The sequence below is a fragment of the Bubalus kerabau genome, chromosome X (genome assembly GCF_029407905.1).
Source record: "Bubalus kerabau isolate K-KA32 ecotype Philippines breed swamp buffalo chromosome X, PCC_UOA_SB_1v2, whole genome shotgun sequence".
Taxonomy (NCBI): domain Eukaryota; kingdom Metazoa; phylum Chordata; class Mammalia; order Artiodactyla; family Bovidae; genus Bubalus; species Bubalus kerabau.
Genome location: NC_073647.1, coordinates 72,377,801 through 72,392,751, shown reverse-complemented (window position 1 = coordinate 72,392,751; position 14,951 = coordinate 72,377,801). Strand labels below are relative to the sequence as shown.

The following is a 14,951-nucleotide window of genomic DNA, read 5'->3' as shown; positions in this document are numbered from 1 at the left end:
TTGCTAGTGCTTGCTCTGTTTCTCTGGTCCCAGATTCCTGCCTCTATATAGGCTCTGACATTTGCCTCTGGCCGCGTTTCACTTGACAGCCCTCCAGAAGCTCCGCTTTAGCACTTGGCCTATGCAACTCCACCCTTCTTCCCCTCGCCCCCAGTAGCTGCACCAGGCCACTCTGCCCATCTCTGGCCATCCCAAAGGAAAGAGGAGAGTCACACAAGTAAAGAGATGAGACCGAAAGGGTCTTGGCTCAGGAAATGAGACATTCTCTCTGTGGCTGAGTGGACACCAGGGTCGTGGGAGCCAGGCGCTACGACCAGTGGGCCGTGGAAGAGCAGGTAGGGGATAGAGGGAACAGGGCTGGAGGCTGAGTGGAGCAGTGGAGAAGAGTGGGTTCAGGTGCGGGTAAACCAGGGTTTGGAAGGATGGGCCACGGGGCTTAAGAGAGCCCAGCAATGGTGACAACTAAAAAGCCAACTGGCCCTAGTGTCAGAGACTCAGAGGGAAATCTGGCAACCAGCTACCCCGCCATAGGGTTAGAATTCAACAATGAGACTCCAGAGCATCCAGACAACTGGCAAGAAAAGCATGCCAATCTTAAGCATACCAGGTGAGAGCTTGCTCATAGAAGCAGGACTTTAGCCTGCTTTCTAGAACTGGGGCACAAGATCAGAGTAGAATTAACAAAAAGGTTTGCCAGAGACTTCTGAATAAGGAGCCCTCCAACCCTTATACTAAGGGCAGAAATGGTCCCTGAGCCCCGAATAGGGCAAAGCCTTTAGGTGAAGTTGAAGTACCCCAGGGACTCAGAATCTAGGGGCTGAGGGAAGGCATTCAGCTTGTTATAAACCTCCCCATGCTCCAACAACCAAAGATAATTATCACCCAACAATACCTGGGCACTCAGGCCAAGCACCACACTTATTTTATATCCTTCACACCTCGTGGCCACACCTGCAAGGTAGGCACTGATGCCATTCCCATTTATTTTATGCTTTAGAAATTTTTTCCTTCATTTTCTTTTTTTCAATTTTATTTTTTATTGAAGTACAATTGATTTATAATGTTATGTTAATTTCAGGTGTTAAGCAGTGATTCAGTTTTATTATATATATGTGTGTGTATATAATATATTCTTTTACAAATGGTGAGAGGTGCTTGGAGAAATTGTAACCAATATCATAGAACCAGCACATGGCAAAGCCCTGATATGAGCCCAAGTTAGTCTGATTCCAGAATCAGACTAATTTTCTCTCTTGTTAAATAGACAAGTGATTAGAAACACTCCCCAAGTACCACTGTGCTCTTCCTACCCCCACTAATGGCTGAATCATCATTGTGATAATAATAATAGTAATAATAATAATACCAACTGACTTGGAACTCTTGCTACATGCCAAGAACTATGCTGAGGGTTTTACATGCATTCTCTCATTTGATCCCAACATCTATCCTGTAAGCTAGGTGTTTTTAATTCTCAGTTTACAGATAAGAAAACTGAGTCTCGGTGAAGTGAACTGACATGACCAAAACCATACAGCTCCATTTGACTCCAGAACTCACTGTAGTATACTACTCAAAGGGAAAACTTCCAGTCACTCTCCCCCTACCCTAAACCAAAAAGTTCTCACAGGGAACCCAACAACAATTATTATTATTATTATACTTAATAATAACAGCTAACGTTTACTGTGCCAGGCACTGTGCTAAGCACTATACACGCAAAATCTCATTTGCTGCTCACAGCAGCCCTATGAGGTAGGTATTATCACTCTCATTTTCAGATGAGGCACAGAGAGATTAGTTAGCTTTCCCAAGGTCACATAGCTAGAAAGCACTGTTGTTTATGATCATAAAAACTTGGAAATTACCTAAATGCCAGTGTTAGAACCCAATCCACTGAACGATTGAACAAATCATTGTACATCTCCAGTGTCCAGTGAAAATGACTATCTTATTTTTATAAAATAAATATGTATATTTTTGCAGAGAAAAAAAATACAGTTTGGAAAGATGTATACCAAAATGTTAACAGTGACCATACCTGAGTGACTGGATTAAAGAGAATTTTTACTTTTGTTTTTCTTAGCTGTATTCTCTCATCTGTCCATATAAATATTATTGTATTAGAAGAAAAAAATATTTTTCTTTCTTTTCAAAGGTATGTTCCTCTACAGTTCTATCTCTAGCCCTCTCCTCTCCTCTCTCTAAGGGCCCCCAACATCTCCCCACCCAAGTAACCTTTCTCCTCCAATAGGCTTAATTCTTGTATCACTGAGATCCTTGGTCAGTAGTGACCTCTGAAAACTGTCTCTAATGGCTTACTTTTATTTTTTATTATTACTTTTTTAAAATCCAATTTCTTATTTTTCTACTTTTATTTATGCCTAAGAATTACACAAGTAATCTAGGAATATATTCTCAGGATAAAAACTTGAAATCCTACCTACAGATAAAGCCAGTCCTGCACCTACCCCACCCCACCCCATCCCCTCAAGTTCCATTCCTCTGTCTGTTCACAGTTGGGTGTGTCTCCTTCCAAACTTTTTCTAGCTGCAATGGCATTTGGAGTTCATATCATGCAATTGCTTGCAAAACCCAGGGTGTGCAAAGAGCTCCTGTTAGAAAACCACTCTGACTCTGGACACTCCAGGAGTTCAAGTTCTGGTTCATTGTGACCATTAATCATCAGCCGTCTTCTAAGGTGGCTACCTAGCAAGAGTGCTTGCAGGCTCAGGCCATTTGGGTCCCAGATTTTCATTTTGTTCGTGCCAGTGTCTCTATAGACACAGAGAGGGGAAGCCTACTAAGGAAGGAAAAGCCCAGAAACTGCTGCTTAGCATCGCAGATCTCTCATGTCTGGCCCAGTCTACACTGATCAATACAGCTAGTAGGAAGTGTCACATGCCTGCTGCCTCACAAAAGGTAATTGAGTTTGGGCTAGCTGCTCAGGGAAATAAGAATAAACAAGAGACAGTTCAATATGTCAACAAATAGCTCTCCAGCTCTTGAAAATAAACTTTTCCTGAGATTCTGCATGATAGCCTCTCCCCGCCGGCACTAGCAAGCAAGCATCAAGATAACAGAAAAGAGACAACCTCAGGGTAGAGAAAGACCTGATCTACTTGAGGGTCTGCCACCTCCCTCACCCCATTGCTCACCCCACTTCTCCAATAGCCTTGATGCTTAAAATGCCCACCTGGCTCTTTATAAATCGAAGGGGGAAAGAGCTTGCATTCACGGAATCCTCACTCTGCCAGGCACTGGGTTAAGCTCTTTACATATATCACATCATTTATCACACAACGAACCAATGAAGTGGTTTTTTTAACCCTAATTTTATAAATCAGCTTTAAAAAAAAAAAACAAGTGGAGAGAAAATAAAATCAAGTAACTCACCTGGGCTCCCACAGCTGAGAGGGGGTGAAGCTGGGCTTGTCACTCGCGACTGTCTGACTCAGCTGGTGCTCTTAACTCAAAGGAGAGTCACACACTGTCTTCGAGTCTCTGAAGGGCTGTCATATGGAAGAGAGGGTAGGTGTGTTCTGGGTAGCTCCAAAGAGAAGGATTTGACTGTTAGTTGGGAATTACACTTTCATTGGATGTGCTGCAAATTCCCCAAACAACATGTATATGCATGTCCAACTCTACAGGGAAAAAAACATTATAAGAAGAGCAAACGGAACTGCCTTGCATTAGCTGCTGTCCTGTGCAATCGGAGAGAACAGGAGGGATATCAAAGGATTGCACATGGGCAGCATCCCAATTTTCTTAAAGAAGGAAACTACAGACCAGTATACTGTAAACTCCAGAGCTGTAAGCTTGATGTCAATCCTTGGAGAGATTCTGCCGCAGATTATGAAGCAGGTAATTTATAAGCACTTAGAATGGAAGTGGTGATAGAAGGTACCTAGAGGTTCTAGCAGAACTGAAACAAATTAAGCCAGGTTCCCAAGACTGGCAGCTATCACAAACCAAAAATCTGGGTAGACTGACAGTAGGTTGCCAGGTTTTTATTTCTCCAAGTAAAGGAACAAGCAAGACAAAACAACCTCAAATTATCATTTCCTAGAAAGGTTTTTCTTTAAACACAAAAAGAGAAGCAAACAATCTCAGAATAAAGGACAGTTCTTTCAATGAAATAGGTTTGCTTTACAAAACACTGGCTACATCGTCCTCAGGCTTTCTCATTGCACCCGAGGACTGCAATAATTTTCCTGGAGGATGGGCACTTATCCAAAGACCTTCTTTAGGGAATCCCTCACAGTGAAAATATCAACAAAGATAAGATCAGATACCTGTAAGACAAGAAATATTTCTGGCCAGAACTGAGAAGAACAGAGTTTGACCTTAGCCTAAGTGAGGATATTAACATACATAAAGTGTCCACATAAAGGAGCATGAGAGAAATAGAACTTGCCAAGTGCAAATTCAAGCCCTGCTGGGCAGGACTTGGCCAGCACATTTGACTTTTGCCATCCCTTGGACCACCCAACTGTCTTGTAGGAATATTTGCCTGATGCCATTAAGCATTTGGCTCACAAACCAGTTTCTGACTTGAGACACTCCAAGCAGCCTTCAGACTATTACTGGTCTCTCCAGGGAGAGTTCCTAAAGGCAAATGAATTCTCAACTGGCTCAATACTATAGCCAGACTGGGGTTCTACAACAATCTAGAAGGCAGCTTCTAGCCTTGGTCCCATCCTGTTCAACCCTCTCATCAATGGTGTGAAGAAGAGCATAGATGGATCTTTTATACAACTATTCTAGCGCTGAGGAGAATCTCTATGTTTGGCCTAGGAAGTAGATTTACATTTTTAAATCCCATGGTTTATAATCTATGTCTCTGCCTTTGGGCATTTTCTCTCCTGTTCTTTGCTGCCAATACTGGAAGTCTCTGCAATGTGTGCTCTTCGTGGAAAATGCTTAGTGACGGTATGGCTGCTATGAGCTCTGCCTGTTGAAGAACAGGTAGGTTTTCCTCTACAAAGTGCTGAGCCTTCATCTCAGGCCTGCCATCTTTCCTCAGGTAACTGGTGTCAGTGGATACTTCTGGAATTAGAAAAGAGGACAGACTAATGTCCTCATATTTGTAGAATCGGCCCCATTTCCCAAAGAGCGTCAATTGGACTTTGACCTCATCTATTGACCTTGACCTTATTTCTGAAGGTGAAGGCAGAGCAGTTTACAGTACCTGCCATACTCCCTCAAACTGCATTTCTCTAAGTGTGGTTGGGAAGCCCTTTGCATTAGTCATTCTTCTGCGAGGACTGTTAAAATGCAGATGCAGAGTTGGGAGGTGGGGCTCCACATTCAGAGAGTCAGACTCAGTAGGTCCGGAGTGAGGCCGAGGAATCTGCATTTTGACCCAAGTGATTCTGAAACCCTCTAGAGTTTAAGAACAGCTGGCTTAGGGGTCTGGACACCCTGGATATTATTTTTAATTAACTAATTTATTTTAATTGGAGGATAATTGCTTCACAATATTGTGATGGTTTCTGCCATACATCAATATGAATCAGCCACAGGTATACATCCTGAATTTAATATCAAATAAACCAGGATTCCAACTCCCAGCACTGGCCTGTTATCTTTTCTGTAAAACAGGGATAATAACGGTACCTACCTCACAGGATCTTTGAATGTTTTAAACACAAAACATGTGTCAAGTGTCTGGCACCTAGTTGAAGCTCAGTCATCTCTCCTGGGCCTGCTTATTTGTGAGCCCTGCTGCCTGTATTCTGCCCCTGTTGCCAACTGCTCACTCTTTCTAGGTCTGGTATTCAAGCTCCCCAAGCGAGAGACTCTCATTGGTCCAAATTTAGTCACCACTGTGCTTGTTGGGCAAAGTTCTCATCCCACGTTCCCTCCTAGGCAACTTGCCAGCCTATAGAGTGACTGCTCTTGGATCAGATGCCCTCTCCTGGCTCAGTCGGCTATTGGCAGGGAGAAGCAGGGTCACGTGGGTACCAAACATAGCCACCTATTCATAAGAAACTGCTCCTTCCCTCGGCTAGGGTCTGCGGATGGAAACTCTTTAGAAGGGGCCTGTGGGTGTGGCAGGAATTCTGAGGCTTAGCCCATCCAGTACACCTAGGCTTCTCATTTATCCAGCCTGCCAAAGGAATGAAGCATTCAAGTTCACTGAAGTCTCTATTTAATTCCTACTTTTCATCTCCATCAGGCCAGGAATACCAGTTTTCAAAAAACTAGACACGGTGAAGGAAAAAAAAAGAATACCTTAACCCTAAGAATGAGACTGTCTGTGTCTAGAACACGTTCTTCAGTTTTCAAAGCTCTTTCACATCTATTTCCTCATCACAGAGTCTGTAAACTAGCAGCCACAGGCTGGATTCAGACTGTAGAAGGATTTTATTTGACCCCTACAATGTTTTTGCCATTTTTTAAAGTATTGCTAACATTTGAAAGTCAGGAGATTTCACCTACATAATGCGGGAAAAACAGAAAACTCAGATCCTGGTTCTGAGATGGGAACAGTCAGGTGGAGCTGGGTAAGCTGCTCCTTGTAGATGGACCACTGGCTCACCATTTTGCCTCAGTACCCACCAGCCACTGACTTTTTCACAGTGACTTGCTTGGCCCCTGTGGGCCTTTGAAGCCTCATTTTAACCCCATTGAGCTTGTACAGAAGATGGTTAAGAGCACAGATTCTTAGGCTGAACTGTCTGGGTTAGAATCCCAGTTTTGCCCCTCACTGGCTTTGGGACTCTGCTCAGGTGATTTAACCTCTCTGAGCCTCAGTTTCTTCATCTGTAAAATGGGCATGATGGTGATAATAATAATGCCTACCTCATAGGGTTATTGGCCCAACTAAATCAGTCAATGTGTACAAACTGCTTAGAACCATACCTCGCACATGGCACACACTAAAGAAACGTTGTTTAGTAGCTAAGTCATGCCAACTCTTTGTAACCCCATGGACTGTAGCCTGCCAGGCTCCTCTGTCCATGGGATTTCCCAGGCAAGAACACTGGAGTCGGTTGCCATTTCCTTCTCAAGGAGATGTTCCTGAGCCAGGGATTGAAGCCAGGTCTCCTGCACTGACAGGTGGATTAGTTACTGCTGAGCCACCAGGGAAGCCCAAAGAAACATTAGCTTCTTTCATTGTCCACAATTTCTTACCTGGCTTTTTGACATCCAAAGGATTCTGAAAACTGAAATTTTGTGGCAAGCTCATATGGTAGCCAAACTGGGCCTGAATTGTTCTGTGTGTTATTCACTCAGTCAATCATGTCCTAATTTTTGCAACCCCATAGACTGTAGTCCACCAGGCTCCTCTGTCCATGGAGTTCTCCAGGCAAGAATCCTGGAGTGGGTTGCCATTCCCTTCTCCAGGGGATCTTCCCAACCCAGGTATTGAACCTGGGTCTCCTGCATTGCAGGCAGATTTTTTACTGTCTGAGCCACCAGGGAAGCCCAGGCTATTCATTTATCCCATTGAGAAATATTAGTGTGATTGATGACAGAATACTTGCCCCAGATTCCACAAGGGGTATTATATATGTTGTATGTACCATATTGCTTTACTAAAATATATAAAAAAAAAAAAAAACTTGTGAAATCCAGAACATATGTAGTCTCAATGGTTTCAGATAAAGGATTGTAGACCTGTATTATTATTAATTTGTATACCCACTTGATAGATGGGAAAACTGAACTCCTGGGCACTAAGTAACTGATCGACAGTCCTACAGCTTGGAACTGGACATAACGACCCCTATGCATGAAGCCCCTAGTGCCTAGTGCTGCGGTATGCACTGGGCTCACTGTAGGCGTGTTGATACAGGCTACCAGTCAGGGTCCCCTAAGGAACTGAAGCCTGCCGTCAAATACTGAGAGAGACAAACCCTCCCCGTAGTAGCACTCTTGTGACCCTTGGCGTTGATCTTCACTATTGATACCACTGGGGCTTCCCCAGTGGTGCTAGTGGTAAAGCACCCACCTGCCATTGCAGGAGACACAAGAGACATGGATTTGATCCCTGGGTCGGGAAGATCCCATGGATGAGGTCATGGCAACCCACTCCAGTATTCTTGCCTGGAAAATTCCACCAACAGAGGAGCCTGGTGAGCTACAGTCCAGAGAGTTGCAGAGTCAGACACCATTGGATTAGGATTAGAATGGGGATTACTGTCTTCATTTTACCCTGAGATCCAGCGAAGAGAAGTGACTTGTCCCAGATCACTCAGCAAAAGACAGGCAGATCTAGAGCCAGAAACCAAATGCTCTGCTTTTTTCTTCTTAAACCCCAAGGCTGATCCAAGGGAGATGTGTGCTATACTTTTCACATACTGACCCACACTCTCTGCAGACAATCCTAAAATTTCAACACACCTGATTAAAGGAGAATGACCCAAGATCTTGCAAATAACAAAATGAGACCATGTGACTGAGTGGACCTCAGCCTTCCCAGTACCATAGGCAGCATTGTATAAACACCATCCAGTCAGAAGCCAGGGAGGAGAGATTTCTCAAATCCCAAGAAAATCACAGAGACCCTACTGTTTGCCCTTCTCTGTTGATTTTTTAGGCGCTGACATTTATTTTGCCAAAGGTCAAAAGAAATGAAAAATCTACTGGAAGGGGAATTTCATCAGTTATGGAGCAGCATCTTAAAGAAACCTTTGCACAGTATCAGTTCCCATGTTGGAAATGCAGAAAATAGAGCACTGCTATTTCATACTGTCAGTGCATCAGAGACCTGGGAATGAGAACAGCATCCCCAGGAACTCCTGCCAGCCCCCAACTCTGCACAGGGGAGCTTTCTGACACCACCAGCCACTTAACCAAGTTGGAAGAGAGAAGGCAGGCCATGCCCCAGGTGACCTCACGTCTCTCCTAAGCTCATGGCTCGAGTTCCTCCTACCAACAAATCCGCACTTTGATCACACACCCACAGCGACCCAGATCTTTGAATTCAGCAATTCTTTCTCAGGTTTCAGCGAGGCATTGGCAGCCTGAGCTATTTTGGGACACTTTCTCTGCTGTGGATGCCACTTTCGGAATACGCCAGAAACACGTTCAGCACTAGGAGCTCTCCATCCTGGACCTGTTTTCGGGTTTGCTTGCGCTCTCTCTTTCTCTGGGCTGATCGTTTGGAGGACAGTCATTCTTGCCAGCCTAATCCCAGGAGCCTGACTACCTTGCTGGGCCACAGGCTCCAAGAGGCAGTGTGGCTGCCAGCATCCTCACGAGAAGGGGCATGGAGGCGCCAGGCAGCCAGGAAAGACAGATGTCCTGGGGAGGTAGAGGGGGTTGTCTGAGTTTGGATATGGACTGAAAAAAACAAGAGGAGAGGGCGACAAGACTTTCCAAACATCTTATTTTTACAATCATCACTTCCTAAGCTGATGCAACTGACTCAGCAGGCATTCAGGAACCTGCCTTCTCCATTTTTCTGTCCGAAAATCCTCTGCACCTGTAAGTACCGGGGCTCGTTGTTACTCATACTGTCTTTTATTTGGGGCGGGGAGGGAAGGGCCTAGGGAAGGTCATCAGTCAGGTGTGGGCAGGCCCATGACTTTGAAAGAATTCCTGACACCCTCCCCCACCCCCGGAAGTGCTTCTGAGTTCGGAAAATGAAAATGCCTTTTCGTTCTTTCCCAAACCCCCAGCATACTAGAAATGCCACACAGCCTTCGGGGGTCTTCTGTTGAGCAGTGCTGTGCACATCCAATGGCTCGAGTTGGACTTAATGGGAGAAGCGCGCCCTGAGCATTTGAATTTCTTAAATGTGACCTCAGCTACTGTTGTGGGTACAGTCACTGCTGGCTTCTCCATCTTTTACAAAGCAAATTGCTGAAACGGGGCAAGATGTAAGCAGGACAGTTGAAATAGAATTTAGCAACTCCTCTGTGTTGAAAAGGGCAGTGGGGCTTGGGCTGATAGTCAGCCCAATTAGAAACGCAGCCACCACACTGCAAGCTCCCTGCTCTGCAGCGAGATGGCCCTTTTCAACATCTTCCCAGTTTGATGGAAAGAGAGGCCAAAATAGACATGGGCTCCCCAGGAAAGGAGGAGCTTTTATTTACTGCTTTCCTGAGACACTGGACATAGTCTCTGGCCAGTTTGTCAGTCCCTGAAGCAGCTCAAACAAGGGCTCAAAAGAGTCCTAGATGACAGATTCCACCCCTGTTACCTGCCCCAACACCAAATCATTCTTAGGGGACAGGACATGTTTGGAGGCGAGTGTGAGGGATGCCTTTGATAGGAAATTATCTGGATAAACTTACCAGGATCCATACTAAAAACAGTGTCCCTCTAGGCTTTCATAATGACTTGATGGGTCATGAATAAGAACATAACACGGTCAGAAGGTCTTGCCCTTCTTTCCGTATATAGCAGCACAGAAGGAACACTGTCTTTGGCAGAGAAAAAGCAAAACTGGCTACTTTCAATTTCTCAGCCTGGCAAAATCAGCAGCTTCTCATTTGTATTCTGCTAAGAGTCTGAGGAAGATTAGAGGAGAAGAGGGCTCATATCAGTGCCAGAGAAATGAAAAGAGGAAAATCACCCTGTCTAGGGTGGAGATTGGATTCGTTCTCAGGTTATAGAAAGAAACTAGTCTCGGGAGGAATGTGGCTTTACTTTGACTACTACTGTTTGTGTGGTCTTTGGTAATTCATGGAGCTTAGCAGTCCTTCCAACAGAGCTCTGAGAAAATGATGCTTGCATCATAGAAGTTCATCATCTGGAAGACTTTTTAGTCAAAACCTTGAGTGGTGAGTGAGAGGAGGGAGTTCATTCGATGTGATGGATTCTAAAAAAAATAAGCCAACTTCTGGCCTGGTGGTAGCCTGAATTAGATGTCTACTTCATGGTATTCCAGGAGTATTAAGAACATTCCCTTGCCCTTCCAAATCTCTCCCTATCCCCACCCAAGGGCTTGAAAATTCTTAAGTTCATAATTCCTTTGACATGGGGCTTTGACACCAGTTAAAATGCCAACTTCTTGGGAGGGTCAATCTGTTAAGACTCACCTGGATGTATCCCATCCTGACGGCAACTCTGGTAGCAGAGAGAAGAGAGTGCAGGAACATGAGATTACTGTAGGTACAGAGATAAACCTCAGAGCAGGAGCTGGAAGCAGGACCTAGGTCAAGGCCAAAAGGACCAAGAGAGTCCATTGGCAAAAAGGGAAAGTTCTCGTTCTCGTGAAAGTCAAGTACAAGACAACTTACTAAGGTGAGACTCAGAATTTGGGTAACAGGACAAAGATGCATTTAATGAATCTGGGGACAGGGAAGAGGAAGGAGCTCATCTGCTACAGTGGGATAGGAGATAGAAGGGTTCCCTGCACAGGCATCCCCGGGCTCAGTTGCCTGAGCCACTGAACTAGGGACTCTCAAAAATGTGAAGAGGCCTTGGTACAAAGAATCAAACAGATCAAATACTCTGGGACCCCTCAGCCCCGGCATTTCTCCAGCCCAAGAGGGTGGATCAAAGGAGCGGATCGCATAGGGACTTAGCCTTGGAGCCTCTGCCCCACCTGTTCCTTGGATTGGGAACTCATACCCAAGGGAATTGATGATAGATACAGTCACTCACCTTGTTCACCAGAAGCTATCAGATGCAAAGAGAGGTTGCCCAAGCAGAACCACAGGCCCAGGGGAAGGCATCCCCATATCCCTACACCCTTCCTAGGGCCTAATAAACAGAGTTTGGGAGTAAGACTACCTGGGCTGAAATCCTGGCTTTGCCACTCCCTAGCTGCATGGCCTTGGGCAAGTCATATAACCTCTCTCAGCCTCATCTGTAAAATGGGCACAATATTAGTAGGATCTATCAAAGAGTGTCGTGAAATGAGGTTATGCATGTAAGGCCCAGCATAGTGCCAGGTACAAAATAAATATTTCACAAAAATCAGCCACGATTAAGATTTCCAGCTCTCTGCTGTATGAACCATCATCTGAGAATGGGTTACAGCAGCAGGAAGTCCTGTCCAGGGCAGATCTACCACCATCAGGGTTACCATTTCCTTAAAGTAGCTCTCTTCCTCCTTTGCTTCCCAGTCCCACCAGATGAGAGCATTTCCAAGCCTTTCCTCTCACTGATTTTATATCCACCCCATCCCCCAGCTAGCTAACTAGACAGATTCAGCATTAGGGATCCATGCAATCATTTTCTTGGCTTTCCTCAACCACAGACTGAGCTTTGCTACTCCTTTCCTAGTGATGAAATGGAGTTATTTCTGAGAGGGTGGGGTCCAGAAGGGTGAAGCTCCCTAGAGAGTACAGAGGCTCAGTCATGTCCAACTCTTAGCAACCCCATGGACTGCAGCCCACCAGGCTCTTCGGTCTATGGGGATTCTCCAGGCAAGAATACTGGAGTGGGTTGCCATTCCCTTCTCCAGGGGATGTTGCTGACTCAGGGATCGAACACAGGTTTCCGAGCCACCCCAAGCACTCAACAAAAAGAAAGGAGTCCCACCTAAAATTTCGAATCTCTGGTTCCTGTAAAGCTGACTGCAACTGCAACATCAATACCTAGCATGGCCACTCCCACTGTGGCTCTCTGATCCTCTGGCTGCTGACCCACCAGCGCACACCCCCGACACCCTGTCTCCCATCCTCCCTCACCCTTCAGGACATCCCCTTGTCTGGGCGCCAGGGTGCTTCAGCTTCAAGAGGATTTCCTTCACTTCCTCTCTTCCCCCTCCCCGCCCACTCCTGAGGAGTCACTCTCTTTCAAGGGGTGTGGTGGCAAAAAAGAGCTCTGCTTTCTGTGCAGGCATGCCCTCAGCGTGCTCTCTGCATTCAAGCCCTCCCTGATTCTGCTTGGCAAAGGGGCTGCGGAGGAAGCCCCCCTAGCCACACTTTGGGTACCTGTAGAATTAGCAGACAGGCTTTCATCGTCTCAGAGACTTAAGTGAGACCAGTTGTGGAACTACTTCAGTCCAGGAGTTGGCTCAAATGCATATTCCAGCTATAATCTCCATAGAGATACAGAGTGTCTGGGCTTGGGGTTCATCCCTGGAATCTGCATGTTTAAAAAGCGTTCCTTGAGCCACACCTTAAGAAATGTGGTGCTCCATCTTGTGGAATGAGGGCAGGGGATGGGGAGGAAGATCGCTGGACTCTGATTCCTATAACCAGCCCCAGCCTCCATCCTGACTCTCTTACCCAGGAAAGCATGTGTAAATGTCTTCTGAATCCTGACTTCTCATTCAGGCAGCAGCTCCTAGGTTTTGTTTTTGTTTTTTTTTTTTGTTTTTTTGTTTTTTTGTTTTGTTTTTTTTTTTTTTTTCACAAAGACCCGGAGCAGTTTTAAATATCTGAACTGCAGATCAAAATCATTGATGCTACCAATCTGAAGTGCTAAATGGACAGAGAACTCTTATCTAGAGGTGTTCTGAGCTACTAGAGGCTCTAGAAGGCCTGGTGTTTCCCAGGTGGTACAGAATCTGCCTGCAATGCAGGAGATGCAGGTTCGATCCCTGGGTGGGGAAGATCCCCTGGAGGAGGGCATGAAAACCCACTCCAGTATTCTTGCCTGGAGAATCCCATGGACAGAGGAGCCTGGCGGGCTACAGTCCATGGGGTCGCAAAGAGTTGGACACAACTGAAGCAACTGCACACAGAAGGCCTGGGTGGTTAATAGCATGCTGAAGCCACACTGGTAGACTTAGACTCACAACCCAGGCCTCCTATAAGCTGTATGACCTTGAGCTACTTAATCTTTCTGTGATTTGTTTCTTTACCTGTAAAATGGAGATAGTAATAACACCCCCCTCACAGTGTTGTGCATGTGGAATTAGGAATTATTTCGTCTAATGTGTTTAGAACCATGCTGGGCCTACATTAAGTTCTCAGGAAACATGATATGCTATGATTGTTACTATTAATATTATATATATATTGTTACTATTATATATATACTTATATACGTATACTTATATATGTATATATAGTATATGTATATATACTTCCCTGGTGGTTCAGACGGTAAAGAATCCACCTGCAATGCAAGAGATGTGGGTTTGATCCCTAGCTTGGGAAGATCCTCTGGAGGAAATGGCACCCCATTCCTGCCTGGAGAATTCCATGGACAGAAGAGGCTGGTGGGCTACAGTTCATGGGGTCACAAAGAGTCAGACACGACTGAGCTACTAACACACACACACACACACACAAACAGGGTCTATAATATTCATGAGGAATAAGTGAGTTCATGTGAGTAAAGTGTTCAGAACCACTACTGATACGGTCCCAGGAATTTAACAATAAATCAAATATCTGTCAAGATGGCAGTTTGGGGTCTCTTACATTCAGAGTGTAACTGAAACTTTCATGACTAACTTGGGGCTTTAGATGTATGGTATTATGGGATTTGGTTAGGGGACCCACTAGGTCTAATTGAAGCTTTAGGGCTCCTAGGAGACCCATGGTAGTTTGCACAGAGTAGATCTTTAGAAATGCCCTCGTGAATGTGCTTCCAGTTCCGCAGCACTGAATACTCGGTTGTTTGCACTGAATGCTCCAGCTGTCATCATGTAGCCCTTGTACTTGTCCTTTCTGTCCCAAATCCCTGGTGGTTCATTTATTGGATTTCATCAGAAGACACACCCCACCAAAGAACCCAAAAGCTGAAGTGATTGTCCTTTCCATGGCTCACCCCCGTGTGACATGAGTTCTGCACACAGAGCACGTCCCTTCACTGGTGGGAGCATAGCCATGGAAAAGGGACACTGGTCTTGAGGAGAAGGGATGGGGTTTCTGGAAGGGGCTGTGTCTTCTCACCCTGGGCCAGTGTCCCCGCCATCACACCCCTTTCATGCTGGGGCTCCCCTGGCTCTGTCCCCAGCCCTTGTCCTGTAGGAGTAAACGGGACAAGAGATACTCCATCCAGTCCCACAGGGTCAGCTAATGCCACTTAGACCCTGGTGGGTTCTCAGCCCTCAGCTCTCACCCCACTTCCTGCTGGATGTGTCCACT

At 45.5% G+C, this 14,951-nt stretch overlaps 1 protein-coding gene across 3 annotated transcripts in view; it reads right to left on the bottom strand.

Moving 5' to 3' along the window:
* The window catches only part of RTL9 (retrotransposon Gag like 9), a 41,483-nt gene that overhangs the window by 7,602 nt on the left and 18,930 nt on the right, over positions 1–14,951 (bottom strand). For all 3 annotated transcript variants that reach the window (XR_008707967.1, XM_055563277.1, XM_055563276.1), the window contains exon 2: positions 3,397–3,550. The gene's annotated coding sequence lies outside the window, so the exon portion shown is untranslated. The remainder of the gene's footprint in view (positions 1–3,396; positions 3,551–14,951) is intronic.